This window comes from Gorilla gorilla, chromosome 16 (assembly GCF_029281585.2).
Source record: "Gorilla gorilla gorilla isolate KB3781 chromosome 16, NHGRI_mGorGor1-v2.1_pri, whole genome shotgun sequence".
NCBI classification, from domain to species: domain Eukaryota; kingdom Metazoa; phylum Chordata; class Mammalia; order Primates; family Hominidae; genus Gorilla; species Gorilla gorilla.
This window is the reverse complement of record NC_073240.2, coordinates 41,011,866-41,018,922: the sequence shown is the minus strand read 5'-3', so window position 1 is coordinate 41,018,922 and position 7,057 is coordinate 41,011,866. Positions and strand designations below refer to the sequence as shown.

The following is a 7,057-nucleotide window of genomic DNA, read 5'->3' as shown; positions in this document are numbered from 1 at the left end:
ACGATAGAACAGCCTTTAGAAGCACAGCTGAAATACCATGTTAGAGATGATGGGACACCGTGCTCCAGAATGAGGTATGCATCCTAATCAATAACTATTATATATGGTGCTATGTGTCAACATGTAGAATAGAGGTTTAGGAAACTAGGGGTAGAAGTAGGAATGACTCCACTTACCATCACTCCCAGTGACCTTTCTGGAGGAATTTGTGGTTCCCGTTCCTGCAGTTCCAAGCTCTCCAGGTTCAGAGAATCTGGTTCCCAGAGGGGGAGCACTTCCACCAGGGACAGAACAAGAACCCCATAAACTTAAGTATGGCTGCTTTCTGTTCGTCAGACTCTTTGTGCCAAGAAACCAGCAGGAAAGAAGAGGAGTCACTTCCTGGAAGGGGCAATTGACCCCAATCCTTTGGGAGAGATAGGGCTGCTGTTACATAAGGGGGTCAGGAAAGAATATGTTTGGCACCCAGGTGATCCACTGGGGTGTCTGTTGGTATGCCCAATTTTGGTGGAAGGTGGACACATCAGCAGCATGTTCTGAAGGCCATGGTGATTGGTGATTGGTGATTGGTTACTCCGACAGGCAAGCCACCTACACCAGCAGAGGTGCAAGTTGAAGGTAAAAGGAATCTAGAATGAGTGACAGAGAAGGGGAATGATGAACATCAATTGTGTCACCAAGACTAGTTGCAGTAGTGGGGGCTATAGTTTCTCCATTTAATTCTTGTAAGTTTCCCAGAATCCAGGAGGAGCTATTCCCAGGTAGAGTGAACTTACCACATAAATCAAGTAGGTCTGGGCTATGCGTGGGGGTACTGTCTCGGTTGCTCTGGTGCACCACCCAGATACTGCTTTTAGGACCAAGGAGCTTATCCCTGAAGTTGCCAGAAGTGTTGGCTGCCAATGGCTCACACATGAGTCTCTCCCTCGGCATTTCCTTCAGCTGGTAAAGGGAGCTGTCTTGCTGGACTTCACAACCCTTCCCTAGGGGTCATCTGCCAAGTCAATGTGGAATTCAAAGGTACAGCCCTCTTATCCAAGTTGGGGCTAACTCTACGGGGCCAGCTCAACCCCAGGGCTTCCTGTGGAAGCATTCTGTATTGTGACTGCATTGTTCACCAATTTCTTCCCCTGGCTTGATTCTGATTCTTTCACTAGTTCAGAGATGTTATCTCTGAAAGCACCCCCAATAAACTTCCTACAAGAAAATCTCTATCTCGGCATGTTTCCTGAGAAACCTGACCTAAGACAGTCTCCTAAGATTCTAACTTTAAAAAAATATGTACTTAAATTTTTTTTGAGACAGAGTCTCGCTCTGTCGCACAGGCTGAAGTGCAGTGGCACAATCTTGGGTCATTGCAACCTCCGCCTCCCGGGTTCAAGCAATTCTCCTGACTCAGCCTCCTGAGTAGCTGGGACTACAGGCATGTGCCACTGCGCCTGGCTAATTTTTATATTTTTAGTAGAGATGGGGTTTCACCATGTTGGCCAGGTGAGACTTGAGCTCCTGGCCTCAAGTGATCTGCCCCCCTCAGCCCCCCAAAGTGCTGAGATTACAGGCGTGAGCCACCTCACCTGGCCTAGATTCTAACTTTTGGGACCTCAGAGAACAAGACTCATCCATGTGAAGTTGGGCCTCCTGGCCACCTGTGTCTTCTATAAAGTGGTTCTCTTCACAGTGTTGCCTGCATCCTGGCTGCTTTCCACCAAATATCCTTCAACTTATGACCTTCCCTGCAACAAAGCAACCTAAACTGAATTCCTCAAGTATTTTGGGTGTGGTCTGTTGTGCTGAGAATGAGAATGGGACTGATTGTTCCTTGGTTCAAAAGCCCTGGATGCATCTTGGAATGAGGGGGGATACTCTTTAGAAACTCAAACTCCTGGCTGGGCGCAGTGACTCATGCCTATAATCCCAACACTTTGGGAGGCCAAGGCACGAGGATTGCTTGAGCCCATGAGCTTGAGACCAGCCTGGGTAGCAGAGTGAAACCTGTCTCTAAAAAAAAATAAAAGAAATGCAAACTCCTCACCTTCCTTTCCCTCTCTCATCTCATCCCAGATCATGATTCAGAGGGTCTTGGTACAGCAAGGAATATGCAGTGTTACCAGAGCTTTGCAGGTGGTTCTGGTGTGATATCAAGATGGAGAACCACAGGGCTCAGTACCCGACTTCAGTTCGGCAGCCTGAGTCTGTCCGTTTTTATTGGCAGCTCTGTCATTTGACTCAGATGGAGCTGGCTGTCAGCGAAAACCCTCAGTTTTATTCACACATGCTTCTGCTAAGCTGCCACTTCCCCACCCTGTCCTTGTACAGTCGGTGTCTTGGCACCAAGCCCAGATCTCTCAGTTAAGCCCTGTTCATTTCACCTTGTGAGGTTTAGGCCAGTGCTCCAATAGGTTAGAATGTTTTTGGATCCTGAGTCTGTCTTCCAACATATTCCTGTCTTCACTGGCTCCTTGCTATTCACAAAGTTGAGGGGCTTGTTCTCTGTGCCTTTGCCCAGGTCCTGATAAAAAGGTGGATCAGATGCCAAGTTTGGTGGTACATGCCCATAATCCCAGCTACTGGAGAGGGTGAGGTGGGAAGATTGCTTGAGCCCAGGAGTTCAAGACCAGCCTGGGCAACAGGGTGAGATTACATCTTATATTAAAAAAAAAAAAAAAAAAGCTCTCTCTTGGCATCTTCGTGAAAGTGACATTGTCTTTAAACCCTGCGTGGCAATCCCTGATGCACCGCCGTGATGCCCAGGGAAGACAGGATGACCTGGAAGTCCAACTACTTCAAGATCATCCAGCTTTTGGATGATTATCCGAAATGTTTCATCGTGGGAGCAGCAATGTGGGCTCCAAGCAGACGCAGCAGATCTGCATGTCCCTCTGAGAGAAGGCCGTGGTGCTGATGGACAAGAACACCATGATGCTCACGGCCATCTGAGGGTCACCTGGAAAACAACCCAGCTCTGGAGAAACTGCTGCGTCATATCTGGGGGAATGTGGGCTTTGCATTCACCAAGGAGGACCTCACTGAAATCAGGGACATGTTGCTGGCTAGTAAGGTGCCAGCTGCCACCTGTGCTGGTCCCATTGCCCCATGTGAAGTCACTGTGCCAGCCCAGAACACTGGTCTGGGGCCAGAGAAAACCTCCTTTTTCCAGGCTTTAGGAATCACCACTAAAATCTCCAGGGGCACCATTGAAATCCTGAGTGATGTGCAGCTGATCAAGACTGGAGACAAAGTGGGAGCCAACAAAGCCACGCTGCTGAACACGCCGAACATTTCTCCCTCCTCCTTTGCGCTGGTCATCCAGCAAGCATCTGACAATGGCAGCATCTACAACCCTGAAGTGCTTGACATCACAGAGGAAACTTCATTCTTGCTTCCTGAAGGTTGTCTGCGATGTTGCCAGTGTCTGTCTGCAGACTGGCTACCCACCTGTTGCATCAGTACCCCATTCTATCATCAGTGGGTACAAATGAGCCCTGGCTCTGTCTGTGGAGACTAATTACACCTTCCCACTTGCTGGAAAGGTCAAGGCCTTCTTGGCTGATCCATCTGCATTTGTGGCTATTGCCTCTGTGGCTGTTGCCACCATGGCTGCTCCCGCTGCTGCAGCCCCAGCTAAGGTTGAAGCCAAGGAAGAGTTGGAGGAGCCGGATGAGGATATGGGATTTGTTCTCTTTGACTAATCATCAAAAAACAACCAACTCAGCCAGCTTTATTTACAAAACAAGGAAATAAAGGCTTAACTTCTAAAAAAAAAAAAAAAGGTTGGACCAGGACAGGAGTAAGAACAGAAGCAATTGATCAATACTGATGACCTTCCCTATATGCAATGCACCGTGCCCACCCAGAGAAGGACATCATCTAATTTATTTCTATCACACTTATTAAAACTGGCCCATTTCACAGAGGGATTGACAGAGGCAGAGGAGTGATTGTGCCCAAGAATGTCACACTGGGATGAGAGCTAAGCCTCTCCTGCCACCTGCAGCTCTCATCTAGGTTTGTTGTCTCTCAGAGGAAAGGCAAGAGAGAAAAGTGACAAGATTGGCCCTTCCAAGTGGAAAGAGATTTTTAGAGCTGGAAGGAATCTTAGAAATGATCTAAAGTTTGACAGATTCAAGGGCTCAGGTAACTTGCTAAGATCACAGAACAAACCTTTGCGCCAGTGGGGACTAAACTCTGGGTTTCTTGAAGATGGACACAGGTAAATTTGATCCAAAATAGCACTTCAAAGAGAAACATACATGGACTGATTGTTTTCCACTTTTTTTTTTTTTGAGATGGAGTCTCGTTCTGTCACCCAGGCTGGAGGCAATGGTGTGAACTCGGCTCACTGCAACCTCCACCTCCCAGTTCCAGCTATTCTCCTGCCTTAGCCACCTGAGTAGTTGGGATTACAGGCGTGTGCCACCATGTCTGGCTCATTTTTGTATTTTTGGTAGAGACGGGGTTTCACCATGATGGTCAGGCTGATCTTGAGCTCCTGACTTCGTGACCCACCCGCCTTGGCCTCCCAAAGTGCTGGGATTACAGGCGTGAGCCACCATGCCCAGTTTGTTTTCCACTTCTAAGTCCCAGGTGGTTCCTTGTAGGGTTCTAGAGGGGGCTTGGAATGGGAGGACAAGCAACATCTTCCTCCTGGGCATCTACAGGAACCTTGATTGGCTCTCTCCTCCCTAAGGGATCAGTGTTGGCTACCCAGCCTTGCCCATGCCTCCACTTCTGCTTAGCTCTCAGTACACAGAGGGTGGCTGAAGCTGGGGCCACAGAGGGACACACAGCTGGGCAGCTCAGCACTCTCATCTGTGCCTCATCAGCTGGGGGGCTGTGGTGGCATGAAGCTGGTGGGAGGCTGGCACTTGCCCATGATTGGAGCCCTTGTGCTCATCACTTCATGAGTTCAGGCCGCTTGGGAACAGCTTGCTTCAAGTCCACAGACAGGAGCAACCCTAACTCAGTCTGCCCTGCAAAGGTGGGTCCAGCCCCTGATCCACACGAACTGCTGGAAGAAAAATCCAAAGAGAAAGTCAGTGAAGATGTTTGTAGAAAGAACTGTTGAAGAAGGAATAAGAAACTGCCATTTTTCCTGCCAGTGTCTGCTAATAAGTAATAATAAAATAAAAATGATAACTCATAATGATAATGATAGTATTATTGAGCTCATGTGTAGGCACTGTATTAAGTACCATTCATTATATTATTTAATCCTTGCAACGTCCCCATGAGGCATTAATGTCCCCATTTTACAGGTGAGAAGGCTGAGGCCCAAGAAGGTTAAGTATCACAAGATAAACCAGCTAGTAAGTGGCTGGGTTCCTAGAGTGGTGAGTGTGGCTCCCTTTGCCAGACTGGGAAACAGACACCATAAGAGCCATCTTCCCTCCAAAAGAGGGCCAGCCCTTGACCAAGATGGACAACAGGGTTCCACGCTCCTGAAACCCACTGCTTCAACCATCGTGGCATCAGATAAGAAACCGACCTAGTCTGATCCTCTCATTTGGCTGGCAGCTGTGGCACCTGAAGGTCTGAGTTCAACTTCTGCCACTAAACTTCTCTGATGAGCAAACTGGGAAACCAATGCATGGGGCTCCCACATAGCACTGGCAAGTGAACAAATGAACTTGAGACATATGTGCTGGGGTCCAGGTCACAAGCATGTCCCTTGTGGGAGGCAACATTTGGTTGAATATAAGTTCTTACCACATTCTATGGCCCAAGGCTCCCACTTGCCAAACTCTCTGGCATAGGTGTTTCCGTGGGTCACAAATGACAGACCCAACAGCAACTTCCAGGACATGCATGCTTTGAGTGCACCCAGCAGGGGGCATCCTTGCCCTTCCACTGCCCACCCTGGAGGGGTGAGGCTGGCCCACTGCAGGGGGTGCCCTCTACCCAGCTCAGCCCAGGAGCCCAAGGCCACATTTCCCAAACGGGGCATTCATGTAACTTCCCTGATTTTCTCTACTATTATTTACATAACATTTTTCTTTGTCAACACAAATTTTCAAACCTAAATGTATTTTTAAAAGAAAAAAGCTCTTTGATGAAGATTTTCCGCTCTCCTGACTGCCTGGATTTTCTGCATTTTTGGAGCTACCTTGCAGGAGGTCAGGATGTGAGCAGGAGAGTACAGGCCCCCACTGAAGCTACAGCTGGGGTCCCAAGAACAGTGCAGGCAGTGTCATCACTGAGTAAAGATGGGCAAGGCTTTGTTCTGTGGATTCAGAGCTGGAGATGGAAAGGAACAGAGTGAGGAGCCCTGAAATCCTGAAATGAGGAGAGGAGCCTGTCCCTTTCCTCCTCAGGCTGAGGGGGAGGAATGGACTGGTCTCTCCAGGCCCAAAGTGGAGAGGGGGCTGATGGCTACAGGACAGATGAAAGGGAGGGACTTGGGTGCCGGGACCAGGGCAGCCGCAGGTGACAGGTGCAGAGGCTTTGGGAAGGGACAGGGATTTCCCTTGCAAAATCCATTCAAACAGACGTCGAGGGAACCTGATCCCAGGGAGGAACCCAGAACAGCATGGGCTACCAGGGGGCCCCCAGAAGGGCCCCAGATTGGAGGGAGGGAGAGAGGAGAGATGACTCTAAGGGATTGGGGGAAAGGAGGAGGAAGAGTCCTCTGAATTGTTACCATTTCCAGGAGGCTTGGTCAGGCCCTGCTGCAGCTCCATCCCGCTGGCCCTAGAATTGCTCTTCTGCAGATTATTTCTGTGCTGGGAATTCCCTTAGCTCCAGCCTCCACTGGGCAGTTTATTATCTTAATTCCCCATGAAGAGTGTCCTCCCTCACCCTCCATCCTGCCCTGGACCAGACCTCCAGCCGCGACAATTCTAGGGCCTGGGTGAGGGTCTTACTGTTGTTGGGGGTATGCAAAGCCCCATGGGGGGTGACCCAGGGCAAAAGGCCAGGCCCCAGAGGGGAAGGAAGTCTTGGGTAGAGCTCCCTGCCTCCCAGGCTGGGCTAAGAAGGGCGATAAGAGGAGCAGATTAGGCAAGAGGAAGTGGGCTGGGCTGAGCTGGGCTGGTGCTGAACTCCCTGGGCCTGGGGCAGA

At 49.6% G+C, this 7,057-nt stretch overlaps 1 pseudogene; it reads left to right on the top strand.

Annotated features, from left to right (window-relative positions):
- Positions 1-2,728: 2,728 nt before the first annotated feature.
- LOC101145904 (large ribosomal subunit protein uL10-like) lies at positions 2,729-3,704 on the top strand (annotated as a pseudogene).
- The last annotated feature ends 3,353 nt before the right edge of the window (positions 3,705-7,057 follow it).